Below are 15,427 nucleotides of genomic sequence, written 5' to 3'. Positions count from 1 at the left end.
CTGCATTCACATGGCATTAATCTCATGCTAAGTGGCACTAAGTCAGGAGGTACCAGCATGTCTATAATAAACAGACATTGTGCCCGTCTGATGCTGCTGGCTGTGCCTCTGCCCAGGTTGATACCTCCTCTGGCTGCTGTCTTGTCTCTCCTGCTTGAAGTTATGGAAGTGCAACAAACAAGGCTGGAAGTGACCCTTGAAAGTCACTTAATGCATGCCCTTGACCTAAGGTGAGATGAGCTAGACCCAAGCCATGCCTGTGAGGTATTTGTTAACCAGTGGGGGAGATGCGTCAGCTCTCTGGACAACCTGCTCCAGGGCTTTGATAGTCTTTTCAGAGGAGATCCTTTCAGCCATCCTCTGTAATGGGAGTCTCAGGATGGCATGGGCACTTGATTAGTGCACTTGGGACTTCCCAGTCCCGCCACTACCCACCCAGTTCTGTTTTTTCCTGATATGGCTTTGGGAAAAGAAGTAGGATTTGCATGTGTGGTTCCAAATATAGACCTACAGAGTATTCTGCAGGGTTTTTATAGTATCATGACACTAGTGATAAACAAATGCTGACCTACAGGGAAGAGCAGGGACAGAGGAGTAGCTTATAACTCTATGGAAAATAGGTTATTTTATTTTTAACACTGCCAGTTCAGGTCCCCACTCTGTGCATGAAGTACTTTCTTTTCAAAGGCACTTCCTTTCCCTTTCCCTTTTCCTTTCCCTTTCCCTTTCTCTTTCCCTGTCCCCTAAAACTAAACTCAGTTGGAAATATTGAAAACAACTTCCAAAACAAAAGATAAATGAAACAATGTTTTAATATTTTTAGTACTTGCTTTTGTGTTTTCTGCTTCATTTTTGTTTTGTTTTGTTTTTCTAGCTGAGATTGTCCAGCAAATTTAACAGCTATTTAAGGATGGTTTTGTTACAAACAAGATGCCATGGAAGGCGGAGAAGGAAGATTTACCATTCCTTGATAAAGTTCAGTCCTTTTTACTAACTGGGCTTATCTTCAAGCATTTGTTTTTATGAGGCAAGAATAACTTAAATATAGATGAGTATTTAATTAAATGGTTATCCACATGCAATTTACTTAAACACAGCCAGGTGGTATTTACTGACTTTGTGCAGAACAAGTGCATCAAGAGCATTTCAAAGAAATGAGATCAGATCTACAAAATAAAAAACACAACGATTGTTTTTCAACGATCTTGGGAATCTGGAGAGGTCCCAGTAGACTGGAAGCTGGCAAATGTTGTGCCAATTTTCAAGAAGGGCGAGAAAGAAGACCCTAGCAATTACAGGCCTGTCAGTCTCAATTCAGTGCCTGGTAAAATTATGGAGAAGATGATTCTTGAAGTTATTGAAGCGCACCTGGGGGTCAGTGCAGTCACTGGTCCCAGCCAACATGGGTTCACGAGGGGTAGGTCCTGTCTAACAAATTTGATTTCTTTTTATGATAAGATCACCCATCTAGTCGATCAAGGGAAACCAGCTGATGTGATCTTTTTGGACTTCAGCAAGGCTTTTGACATGGTCTCCCATAGGATCCTACTGGACAAAATGTCCAGCATACAGCTAAACAAAAACATCATACGATGGGTGAGCAATTGGCTGACGGGCAGGGCTCAAAGGGTTGTGGTAAATGGGGCCACATCTGACTGGCAGATGGTCACTAGTGGGGTCCCTCAAGGCTCCATTTTAGGGCCAGTCCTCTTCAATGTTTTTATAAATGATTTGGATGTAGGACTAGAAGGTGTTTTGAGCAAATTTGCTGACGACACCAAACTTGGAGGAGTTGTGGACTCTGTTGAGGGTGGAAAGGCCTTGCAGAGAGATCTGGACAGACTGAAGAGCTGGGTGATCACCAACCACATGAAGTTTAACAAGAGCAAGTGCCGGGTCCTGCACCTGGGACAGGACAACCCTGGCTATACGTACAGACTGGGCGACGAGACGCTGGAGAGCAGCCCCGCAGAGAGGGATCTGGGGGTTGTGGTTGACAGCAAGCTGAATATGAGTCAGCAGTGTGCCCTGGCAGCCAGGAGGGTCAACCGTATCCTGAGGTGCAACAAGCACGGCATTGCTAGTCGGTCGAGGGAAGTGATTGTCCCTCTCTACTCTGCGCTGGTGCGGCCTCACCTTGAGTACTGTGTGCAGTTCTGGGCACCACAGTACAAAAAGGATGTAAAACTGTTGGAGAGTGTCCAGAGAAGGGCTACAAAGATAGTGAAGGGCCTAGAGGGGAAGACGTATGAGGAACAGCTGAGGTCACTGGGCCTGTTCAGCTTGGAGAAGAGGAGGCTGAGGGGGGACCTCATCTCAGTCTACAACTTCCTCACGAGGGGGAGTGGAGAGGCAGGTGACCTATTCTCCGTAATCACCAGTGATAGGACCCGCAGGAACAGTGTTAAGCTGAGGCGGGGGAAGTTTAGGCTGGACATCAGGAAGAGGTTCTTCACCGAGAGGGTGGTCGCACACTGGAACAGGCTCCCCAGGGAAGTAGTCACTGCACCAAGCATGTCTGAATTTAAGAAGAGATTGGACTGTGCACTTAGTCACATGGTCTCAACTTTCAGGTAGACCTGTGTGGTGCCAGGAGTTGGACTTGATGATCCTTATGGGTCCCTTCCAGCTTGGGATATTCTGTGATTCTATGATTCTATGATTCTATGAAATAAAAGCACAACCAACAGATGTAAGGAAAACTCCACAGTGTTTTACTCACACATCTAAGTTCCTGGTGCTGCATTGTAGGAGCATTGAGATGAATTCTGAAAAAAGCCTTTTTTCTTTTTTCTCTAATCAGCCATTTGAGAACTTTTAGATAATTTGCTACAGCATATTGGACCAAATCTTCCAATTCGAAGTTAGGGGTAAAAATACTCCATGGCCAGAGGAGAGGAGCCTTACTGGGGTCCTCATCTCTGTGTAGAGACACAGGCAGAGAGCTGCCCTATCCCTTTGCAAAGGAGAGCAAAATTTCAAGGCATTGCATTGGTCTGCAAGGCTTGTACTTCAGGCAAAGTGAGAGAAAAGTAGAAAAAACAGATTACGATGTGGATGGGCTGGGACTGAAGTTTCTCAGAAGATTAAGTCAAGAGCTGGGACCAATAGAAGTTGGTGGAGAAACTCCCAGTGGATTTTTGACGATGCCTGGCAGCAGGCATAGACTTACCAGAACCTCTCCGTTTTCCCCTGTCCTAATTACTTTATAGCATATTATCATACTAATATGTGAGCATCAGATCAGTGTTTGGTTGGTTGGTTGTTTTTTTTAATCTAAACTTGTGAAAACAGTGCAGCATTAGGAGTGTGGTAATAAACAAAAAGCATTAACATGCAATTCCCTTATGCTTTTGAAAAAAATACTTCATAAATGCAAAGTAAAATATTTTCCTTTTTATTACCTGACAATTACATGTTAAGAATTTCTTTTTATGTTTAAAAACATATGCAATACAGGCAGGCAGGCTCCAAAATGTAATTGCTTTCTTTCTATAAGAATGAGATGTCATTTTCTCCAAACTAAACTCTGAAAAGAGATAGGGGAAGCAAATTGTTGTGTACAGTAAATTTTGAAACATCTGATAGCATTCCTCAATTAAACTATTTAAATGAAAAAAAGATTGCTTTACAGCTCTATCATATCCACTGAATAAAACCTCTGTTGAGGCAAATTGGCAGTGGCAGGTACCAAATGCATTGGCCTTAATGAGACTGGACAACCTAATAGAGGTCATTGGTAATTGTTATTATATACAATATTGCACTGTCAAAAAAAAAAAAAAAGCCACATGCATTGCTCAAGACATCTGAGCTTCATTGCTGCAAAGGAAAGCTCTTATCTTCTTATGTAAAGCAATATTGTTGCTTTTCATCATGAATTACGAGCTACTCTCTAAAAGTGCTATAGGAAAGGAAAACAGTGTTAGGCACCATTGCCATCTTGTGAAAGACTTTCTTTAGGAGATAGGAAACCCACTTTGAGCATTTTTTTCTGTTAATTTCAGTGGAAGCTGGTTTGAAGCTATAACTATGTCTCCTTTCCACACCTTGGTAATCCACTTGAAAGATTCCTGTTGACTGAGCTGTCCCAGGATCAGGCTCTTTTTGTTTGTTTGTTTGTTTGCTTTCATTTTTGATGTTCAGCACCTGCAGAAGCTGAAGGACCAGAATTCATTTCTACAATGATTCTGATTCTCTGCCACTTGATAAACATGACAGCTTGTTGACTTTTTGACCTTTTGTGCTAATATTAAAATGAGGTCTTGTAAATAAGGGTTACACTCAGTCTTGTATTTTTTTTTCTGTTCCCAAGATCCACCCAGTACCTACATGCATTTCCTTCTTTCCAATGGCTAATGGGTCAAATTTTCTAATTTTCTGTGCTGACAGAATGCCGGAGTTTATCTGAGCAGCGCCATGGATGACAATATGGTTCACTGACAATCTGTTTTCTCCCACTACAACCGGTGTTCTTTGACCAAAAAAAACAAATAAAAAAAAACAAAAAAACAACTTTTGATTACTGGGAGCATCCTGCAGTTGGTAAAATCTTGATACAAGTGTCTTCCCCTTTAAATGCTGTACCAAAATAGCTAGTCTCTGCTGAGTATTTTACAAAGTACAAAATGTGTGTCCATTTAACCTAATAAAATATTAAATAACATTAAAGCTATGATATTTAGTTCTCCATTTCCCTGCAGCTTATGTGGTCTTCTACACTGGAGTAAATTGAACAGAAGACATCGCCCTTCCTGATTCAGTAATCCTTTGCGCTCAGCTCTACACACACAGAGGTGCTCCACCAGTGTGAAATCAGCTTGCAATCCCATAGCAAGCTGTACTCCATCAGTGATGGGATCTTCTCCTGGGACACATCCTTACCCACCCCAATTCTACACTACTACACTGGGCACATACAACCTCACGACCTGTGGCACACCAGTGTGGCTGGATGGGACCTACAGAAATACAAAACCAGGTTGGAATTACATCAGGATTGTCAGTCTTCTTCTGAGGTTTTAATTCTCCTTAGTCTTTTCTGTGTGCTTTACCCTTATTTTAGAGACTTGAGCTCCTTAGCTGAATGTTGTAAACCATTAAGGTCAGCGCTGTGATATTTTAATGTTTGCTGTTTAACAGATGTAAGATTTTTATGGCAGCGAAAATTGCTGCAAGGAAAAGCAAAAAATCCTATGATGACACCTAGCAGACAATTACAAGTAAAAAATCAAACAAAACTTTGGGTAAGACAAGTGTCTTTATGCAATTAATGCTTTAGCTCATACTGGCAAACTGAATGAAATAAATTCCTTTTTCCTTTCAGTGTGTGGGATTTCCAGGGAAGGACAGTACAAAGGTCCTTTCTGTACCTGAAAGAAACAGCATTATCTTACATTTCTTTCCATACCATGTGTGCAGATGATGCACAAAAAGGTGTAATTACAATCTGATATGGAAGTGATTGTCCGAGCCTGAAAATCACTAATGTTAACTCTTCTCAAAATAAATTTCAATTTGATCCTGTGAATTTTACATTGAAATGAGGGTTGTTTTTTTCTTGAAAACCCTGGAGAAAACAGCTCTGTATGTGTGCATTAACAAATAGCTTTGCAAATCTAGGCTAAAATGAATATTCAATTTCAGGAGGTCAAAATGAGATTTGCTCTCAACAATGAAATGACTAAGCCACATGAGCCAAAGTTAACTCTTGTAGATGTGGCAGAGATTTTACCTGTTACTCAGGTGGTCATTTGCCCCTAAGCCTCCTCTTTATAGTCTCAGTGGCTTGTATACCCAAAGCCACATCCATTTGCAGCTGGTTAAATACCTAACATCCCTACAGTGAATATCCTGAAGAGGGTGGTTTTGCTGTTTGCCTCCAAGACTAGGGGAGTTTTCACGTGGATTCAGGATATCAAACAGCAGCTTTAAGCTGTCTCCTTCTTCCCTACTGATTCCTCCAGCTCTGCATTTCAATGGCCCTGGAGAGGAGCGTGTTGAAGGATGGGGAGATACCCATTGGGTAGCAGAAACATAATTCAGATGGACCTTAAAAAATCTCAACCCCGTATGGTTCCCATAAAGGTTTGGGGTCTGTAGACTCCTCTCCAAGTCTACTAGCTTTGGTGCTCTTCTGTGCACTGTACTCAGTGAAGCAGTAGTCCTTGGTTAGGAAGAGATTTGCTGCTTTGGGACAACTCTCAGTCCAGATGATCTCAGGCAGGTGCCTGAGTCTTGTTTTCTTTATTAATATAGGCATAACCTGAGAACTGAAACCCCTCTGAACCTCTCCCTCCTTAGGCGGCAAAGTATGTTCATAAGGTGAAAGCCAGACCCTTATCTTTTCTAATTTTGAGTCCCATTTTGACAACAATAGTTACAGTTTCTGGGGTTCTTGCAAAGATGCACGCTATTTGAAAATCTTCCAGAAAAGTGCAAAGTGCAGCTGAAGACACTGTAAATTTCTCTGTCCTCTTTCTTCATCATCTTCCCATTAGGACCACAACGAAAACTTCAATAAAACTCTCTATTCCTACACGTGAAAATTTTAAAAAGGAAAAAAAAAAGGAAGAAAAAAAAAAAAGGAATTTAAGGAATTTACCTTCTCTTCCTTTCCTTTCTCAACTTTGCAGAGAACAAATGCTCTTCTGCAGCAGGGTCATTAGCTGTATAATGATGTGTCATAGACCAGCACTGCATTAATATCATGAGTGAACCTGATACCAAACCACAATAACCACATGCTGCTACCAGTATCCACACAGTGGCTTTGAGCTTTGACTTTTGCTGTCTGGCTTTGTGTGTAGCCTTCTCTTAGTGGTAGCACATCCTTCTGCTCTCTTTCACCCTGTTTTGCCCCCAGGGAGCCTACACTGTGCCATTGCATGGTCTCTCTGCTCCATCCCTGAGGAGGGGTAGGGACATGGGCAGGGTCACCTTGACATTGACAGTATTTTTTTTCCTCTCTCCAGTAAAATGTAGTATGTGAGGGGGTTAGCAGATCCCAAGAGCTGTCCATAAAAAACACAATATATACACTGCTGTGGACAGTGCACAACATGTGGTATGATGATGCTTTTCTGAGACAGCGTTCATATGGCACAAGTGCTAATCCTGGACCTTTGCTACTTATGGCAACTGACAGATGCATTCAAAGAACAAATAAATTTGCTCTTCCCTTTCAATCTAGCAATTAATAACATCTGTTTTCATGTATAAAGAGAGCAAGACTGGAACTGGAAGCCTCAACATATTTAATGAACTAGCAGAAAAATCTCTAATACGAATGCTATAAAAACAGAAGTAAGGATTGGTGGTTCAGTGTGGAAGAGCGACACACACCTCTGAGGTGCTACTGGAGAAGATCTGGTCTTATGAAAAGAGGCTGAAACTACAAATCTGGGTGCAAAATGTTTGTGACCTAATAAGCAGTATGACTTGTGCACTAGAGGGAGCATTGAAGGAGTTTGGAAATTTTCTTTTAGGTGGATTTCTTGTGGATAACCCTAGCTTTAATATCCATGAATGAATTTTTTGCTAAAAGTGATGGGGTGAAATTTGCAAAACAATTGATTTTAGCTTTAAATTGTTGATAAAAAATGTATATATTGCAAATATTTAAGTCAGTTCTACATTAAGTGTGAGCATAGTGATTTGTTTACCTTCACATACACTGTGTTCTGTGCAGAGCAACAGAAGCTCATGTTCACAGATCCTGAGCCCATTGGTGACTTTGCTTTGGAAGACATGACATGCAGACACCTGGTATGTGTTTTGGGATTGATGGAACCCTGCATCTACTCAGGTATGTCCCTTCCCCAAAAGACAGTAATATTCAGGGGTACTGATAAAATAAAACCAGTGACTGAGGTGGCAGTTTTACATCCCTCTTTGGTAAGCAGCCAAAGGTCACGACTTACAGACCCCTTCAATGAGCACAGAAAACTTCTCTGGAGCTCCTTTTGGACAGAAACCACTGTGGCCACCATCTACTCCCTCCAAGGAGTGCAGGACATTGATCAGTGATGGACTTCAGGTGTGGAGAGAAGCCAAGCGAGGTCAGCGGGAGCATAGCTGTGTTTCCCTGCCTCATAGTACTGCAGCAGCCATCTGTGCGAAGGAGGACAGCACCATGCACTCACCACCACAGCACAAGGTGAGAGCTGAAGCTGCTGTTCATGGCACTCACAGCACGATGCTTCAAAGTGCTTTACGTACAATAGCAAACAAAGACCCCATGAGTGAGCTGTGCTACAGTCCAGCAAAACAGACTGCAGGACAAGTTCTCAATTTGGCCTTAAATGAATTTGCCAAATTGGCATCTGACGTCAATTGGAAGTGAATTCCGCAAATCTCAATTTATTTTATAGGGAAGCACTATTGATTTTTTTTATCGTCTTTGTGGTTTTTTTTTCCAGCTCTCCCCTCCCAACTCCCACCTTCAGTGGGACTGAATGATTTGATTTAAGAGAGGCTGTTTAGTGCAAGAGACCCTTTTGGTGGTGAATTAGAGGATCGCTTGCCCCGTACATCCCAGCAGTCAGGCTGCAGAGACATGCTTATCCATCACCAACGCACATAGAATTTACAATACAATTATATCCTTTGAGCTGGTAGCTGGGGCTGCTGACGGCCCCCAATGCCACTCCAATGCCAGTTAATACATGGATATGGCCCCTAAGAAGCATGTGTACAATGTGCCACCTACAGAGCAGGGTGATCTGTGCCTTAGCTCTGCTGCATTTTAGAGTGCTGTGACTAGATGAAATCACTGGGGTTTGAAGGGCAATGGCTAACTTTGTGCTTGCTTGCAGAGAGTATCACTCATTTTCTTTTTGGCTATGAAACAGAACAGGGCTGCTCTTGAAGAAATGATTTGCACTTTCTCTTAAAGCCTCCTCCAGCTACAGAAAGTCACTTCTGACTTGGAAGTAGCATCTGCGCTCCTCTGTCTTACACCAAAGGACAATGTCTTTTGTGCAGAAGCATAAAGTTACCCTTGGTTCTCCTCTCTCCAGTAGCCTAGGATGTATTTTGGAGGTTCACAGTGACATCTCTGTCCATTCTACATCTTTTTCAGCACAACCACACTCTGATGTGCAGACGTGCAGACATGCATCACCTTTACCCCAGCAAACCACATCTGTCCCTCTAGGGGAAGAGCCCTTTACTTGTGTGGCTTCAGACAACAGTGCTGATAATGTCACTGCACTCAGGCTCTGCATGCTTTATGTTTGACTAAAACACCAAGCTTTTCCAAGGGTCAATATGAAACTGAACAATAGAAACCCACAGATGGCATATATCTTAATCTTACCTCATTTGCAGACAAGGACAAAGAACTTAAAATAAATGTGTATTGTTATAGAATTGCAAATCCATTTCCTAAAAGCCAAGTAATCTGTCAATCTCTTTGTTACTGGAAATTCTTATACACTCCTTTGAGATCCAATAAAGAAAGATAATTCCCACCTTTATCCCTCCTGGAACCAACTACCTTTTTAAAGCCTTCCTCTTGCTAAAGCAGCCAGGGGAATGAAGTTTCATCTTCTAGAACTAAAAAAAATGAACCTTTGCTACTTGGAAATAAAACAGATATATAGCTGGGACAGATATATTTGATTAAAAAAAAAATACTGAAGGGACTGAAACTGTCAGGCAAAATTGCACTACACATACAGACAAAGAAAAAAAAAGCCCAAACAAGCATTTTGAAAAAAAAATCATTTTTTTTCATTTTTAAAACAGTTTTAAATCTATTTCTTAACAAAGCCCTAGGGATTTCACAAAGATTAAATAAATTCTTAAATAAACACCTCATTTTGGGTTGACTAAAATATTCTGTCTTGACTTAACCTAAAACAGTTCTTTTTTTTTTTTCTCTTTAATCATAAAATTAGGGAAAAACATCATTGGATTTGACCTGAACAGAAGTTTCTCCTAAATCTGTACTATCCAACAACTCTAAGCCCATCATCCAAACCTTGTCGAGCAGCCCAGAAAGATACATGTGTGACAAACAGTGGGTCACGCTCCCTGTTTAGCTAGAACAAGTTGAAGCCTGGGGTTGAAATCTTACATCCTGGGAAGCCCATGGAAAATTTGCCACTGACATCAGAGGAGCCAGAACATCACTACAGTCTTTAATATCTCTCTTTGATGTACAAAAAGCCATTTGTATTCTTCAAAGCAACTAGTCTTCCCCACAGTCTACCCCGTGAGATGGGCCGTGCACTGAGTGAGGGGAGACCCTTAGCATCTCCTGTCCACCTTTTTATCTGCATGGCTTAGTGAGGGCTCATCTCTTGAGACCTGTGTTCAAACTAGATGTCAAGTGAAAGCTAATGAAACATTAATGTGTTTTGTGTGAGCCATGTATCTGTAAAGTAGCACTGGTATTATTATCACATGCATAGCGAGAATTCCAGCACTGGGTAGAGATATTTTCTAGCTCTGGACACTTATCAGCACGATCCTAAATATAATCTTTCAGTCCAATATAATTGGTCCCAGCCAACATGGGTTCACGAGGGGTAGGTCCTGTCTAACAAATTTGATTTCCTTTTATGATAAGATCACCCATCTAGTCGACCAAGGGAAACCAGCTGATGTGATCTTTTTGGACTTCAGCAAGGCTTTTGACACGGTCTCCCATAGGATCCTACTGGACAAAATGTCCAGCATACAGCTAAACAAAAACATCATACGATGGGTGAGCAATTGGCTGACGGGCAGGGCTCAAAGGGTTGTGGTAAATGGGGCTACATCTGACTGGCGGACAGTCACCAGTGGGGTACACAAGGATCATCAAATCCAACTCCTGGCACCACACAGGTCTACCCAAAAATTCAGACCATGTGACTAAGTGCACAGTCCAATCGCTTCTTAAATTCAGACAAGCTTGGTGCAGTGACTACCTCCCTGGAGAGCCTGTTCCACTGCATGACAACCCTCTCAGTGAAGAACCTCTTCCTGATGTCTAGCCTAAACTTCCCCTCACGGGGTAGACTGTGGGGAAGACTAGTTGCTTTGAAGAATACAAATGGCTTTTTGTACATCAAAGAGAGAGATTAAAGACAGTAGTGATGTTCTGGCTCCTCTGATGTCAGTGGTTCCCCACAGGACCCTCTCTGTTTCTCCAGCAACACATTTAGGAGGGCACCTTTCCTAGTTGGCTCCCTTAGCACCTGTACCAAGAAGTTATCATCTAGGTGCTTTAGGAACCTCCTGGACTTGCTCGTGTCAGCTGTGTGGTAATCCCAGTTGATGTCTGGCAGGTTGAAATCCCCCATAAGGACAAGGGTGGTTGATCTCGAGGCATCTCCTAGTTCCACAAAGAATAATTCATTGGTGTTGTCATCCTAGCCAGGTGGTCTGTAATAGACTCCCACAACGACATCCCCTTTATTTGTTCGTCCCTTAATCCTCACCCAGAGGCTCTCAACTTTGCCATCGCCAACCTGAAGTTCTACACAGTCCAGCCCCTGCTTCGCATATCTCGCCACCCCCCCACATTGCCTACCCTGCCTGTCCCTCCTGAAGAGCCTGTAACCATCTATTGTGATACACCAGACATAGGACTCATCCCACCAAGTTTCGCTTATGCCGATGATGTCGTAGCTGTGGGACTGGGCCAAGACTTCTAGCTCATCGATTTTATTCCTCATACTGCGTGTGTTTGTGTAGAAGCACTTCAAATGTGCCTCACTGCACTCAGCACCTTGTGGAGCAGACCAAAGGACTTCACTGGCACACAGTCCCTCTGATTCTAGCATGCCATCCCTTAGCTTATCACTGGCAGGCCTCGTTTTATCCCTTTCCCCCTTTGACTCTAGTTTAAAGCCCTGTCTATCAGCCCCGCTAACTCCTGAGCAAAAGTCCTTTCCCCTCTCTGAGAGAGGTGCATCCCATCTGGTGCCAGCAGGCCTGGTGTTGTGTAGACCTTCCCATGATCAACAAACCCAAAGTTCTGCCGGTTGAACCAGTCCCGAAGCCATGTATTAATATGACAAGTCTGCTTGTCAGCATCGATCCCCCCTATCAGAAGGACAGAGGCAAACACAACCTGTGCCCCTGAACCTTTGACTAGTTGCCCTAAAGCCCTAAAGTCCCTTTTGATTGCTCTCGGACTTCTACTTGCTATTTTGTCATTACCAGCCTGAAAGAGCAGTAGCGGGTAGTAGTTGGTGGGCCGTACCAGGTGAGTGACTTTCCTAGCAATGTCTCTCACCCAAGTCCCAGGGAGGCAACAGACTTCCCTGTGGGTTGGGTCTGGACGGTATACTGGGCCCTCTATCCCTTTCAGAAGGGAGTCCCCCATGACGATAATACTTCTTTCTTTCTTGACAGAAGATGTAGCAATGCGGGGGGTAGGTTGCCTTGCCTTAGGCACCCTCTCCAACTGGGATGGACTTTCATCTACATCATTATTTTGATTGTCATGTTTTAGAGCTTCATACCTGTTATATAACAGGTGCATCCCAGGATTGGTGCATCCTGAAGAATAGGAAATCGGGGAAGGGGGGCAGGAAAGCTGCGTGGATGAGCAAGGAGCACATGGACAAGATGAAAAGGAAGAGGAAGGCCTATGAAATGTGGAAAAAGGGCCTATCCTCTTGGGAGGAGTATAGGAGTGTTGTCTGGGCCTGCAGGGATGTGACGAGGAAGGCTAAAGCCCACCTGGAGGTGAAGCTTGCAAAAGAGATAAAGGATAATAAGAAAGTTTTTTTTTTTTTTTTTTTTTTTTTTTTTTAAGTATGTAAACAGTAAAAGGAAGAATAGGGATAATGTGGGTCCCTTGCTGAACGAGGGGTGTGTCCTGGTAACGGGAGACGCTGAGAAGGTTGAGATGCTGAATGCTTTCTTTGCTTCAGTCTTTGCTTCAAGGACTCCCCCCGGGACTCCTCAACCCTGGTGGGAGAAGAAAGGGTCAGGGAAATGGAGAGCTCCCCCCTGGTTGATGAGAGAGTGGTTCGGGAGTGCCTGAGTGGGATAAATGCACACAAATCCATGGGCCCCGATGTGATGCATCCATGTGTGCTAAGAGAGTTAGCAGAGGTGTTCGCCGAACCGCTCTCTATCATCTTTGAAAAGTCCTGGAGAACAGGAGAGGTGCCTGAAGACTGGAGGACAGCCAATGCCACTCCGGTCCTCAAGAAGGGCAAGAAGGAGGATCTGGGAAACTACAGGCCAGTCAGTCTCACCTCTGTCCCTGGAAAGGTGTTGGAACAGCTTGTTCTGGATGCCATCTTGTTGTGGTTTAACCCGGCCAGCACCTAAACACCACACAGCTGTTCGCTCACCCTCCCCCCTCCCTCTCTGGGATGGGGGAGAGAAACGGGAAAGTGAAGCCTGTGAGTTGAGATAAAGACAGTTTATTAAGATAGGAAATAATAATGATAATAATAATAATATGTACAAACAAGTGATGTACAATGCAATTGCTCATCACCCACTGACTGATGCCCAGCCTATCCCTGAGATGCCCCCCACCCCCCCCTACTCCACCCCCCCAACTAGCCACCCCTATATATTGTTTAGCATGACGTCAAATGGTATGGAATACCTCTTTGGCCAGTTTGGGTCAACTGTCCTGGGTCTGTCCCCTCCCAGCTCCTGCTGCACCCCTAGCCTGTCTGCTGGCAGGACTGAGTGAGAAGCTGAAAAGTCCTTGGCTTAGTGTAAGCACTGTTCTACAAAACAATTCAAACATCAGCATTTTATCAGCACTCTTCTCAACCTAATCCAAAACACAGCACCCTACCAGCTACTAGGAGGAAAAATAACCCTGTCCTAACTGAAACCAAGACACATCTCCAAGCAATTGGAAGAGAAGAAGGTTATGAGGAGTAGTCAGCATGGATTCACCAAGGGGAAGTCATGCTTGACCAACCTCGTTGTCTTCTATGATGGCATCACCAGCTGGGTAGATGGGGGGAGAGCAGTGGATGTCATCTACCTTGACTTTGGCAATGCTTTCAATACTGTCTCCCACGACATCCTGACAGCAAAGCTGAGAAAGTGTGGGATAGAGGAGTGGACAGTAAGGTGGGTTGACAACTGGCTGACTGGCCGAGCTCAGAGGGTGGTGGTCGGAGGCGCAGAGTCTGGCTGGAGACCTGTGACTAGCGGTGTTCCCCAGGAGTCGGTGCTGGGTCCGGTCTTGTTCAACATCTTCATCGATGACCTTGATGAGGGAATAGTGTCCGCCCTCAGCAAATACGCCGACGACACAAAGCTGGGAGGAGTGGCTGACACGCCAGAAGGCTGTGCTGCCATTCAGCGAGACCTGGACTGGCTGGAGAGCTGGGCAGGAAGAAACCAAATGAGGTTTAATAAGAGCAAGTGTAGAGTCCTGCACCTGGGAAGGAACAACCACGTTTCAGTACAGGCTGGGGGACAACCTGCTGGAGAGGAGCTCTGAGAAGGACCTGGGGGTCCTGGTAGACGACAGGTTGACCATGACCCAGCAGTGTGCCCTGGTGGCCAAGAGGGCCAATGGAATCCTGGCGTGCATTAAAAGGAGCGTGGCCAGCACATCAAGGGAGGTGATCCTCCCCCTCTACTCTGCCCTGGTCAGTACTGTGGTCTGCACCTGGAGTACTGTGTCCAGTTCTGGGCTCCCTAGAAGGGAAAGAACGACACGACTCCAGGTTGGTGTGTAGCTGAAGCACTTTATTGTCTGACCCATCTACTTATATAGGCTTAGCGTAACTACATGCTTTTATCACACAACTTGGCAAAGTTTGCTCGTTAGCCATTATTATTGTTCACAGGGTGATCGCGCAGCAGCCCTATCTCCGGATGAGCAACAGGCTGGACTGCACCTGTTGTTTTTGACCTTCTTGTCTCCCAGTTATACCTCCTTTATCTTCAGGCTACGTGACTTTCGCCTCATTCTGCATTTTCCTTTTCTTACTTCACTTCTGTGTCTAACACACTCCACATACTTTCTGACTGCTTTCCCACACTCCCTGTTACAAAAAAGACAGGGATCTCCTGGAAAGAGTCCAGCGGAGGGCCACAAAGATGATACGGGGCCTGGAGCATCTTCCCTATGAAGAAAGGCTGAGAGACCTGGGTCTGTTCAGCCTGGCGAAAAGAAGACTGAGAGGGTGTGAAATGGGTTTGATTCGTGTCAGTATGGAACAATGCTAGGGCCGCATGATGAAATATAAGCTCCTATTTAAGAAAAACAGAGTGATTAGTGTACATAGTTCTTGTATCATGCAAAGGAATGATCCAGCAATTTGTGTAAATAGAGGCTTTGAAGGGCGAACATTGAGACTCTAGTCTGGGAGATAAGAGGACCAAGGAGTTTTTTTAGGAAACTGCTGACTTTTGCATGGGACGCTGCGCAAGCCTCTGATAACCAGCAAAGAGATCCACCAAATAAGGAGAAAGGGGGAGTTGAAGGATGACCTAA

Source organism: Oxyura jamaicensis, unplaced genomic scaffold (assembly GCF_011077185.1).
Source record: "Oxyura jamaicensis isolate SHBP4307 breed ruddy duck unplaced genomic scaffold, BPBGC_Ojam_1.0 oxyUn_random_OJ71496, whole genome shotgun sequence".
Lineage (NCBI taxonomy): Eukaryota > Metazoa > Chordata > Aves > Anseriformes > Anatidae > Oxyura > Oxyura jamaicensis.
Note: the sequence above shows the minus strand (reverse complement) of the source record.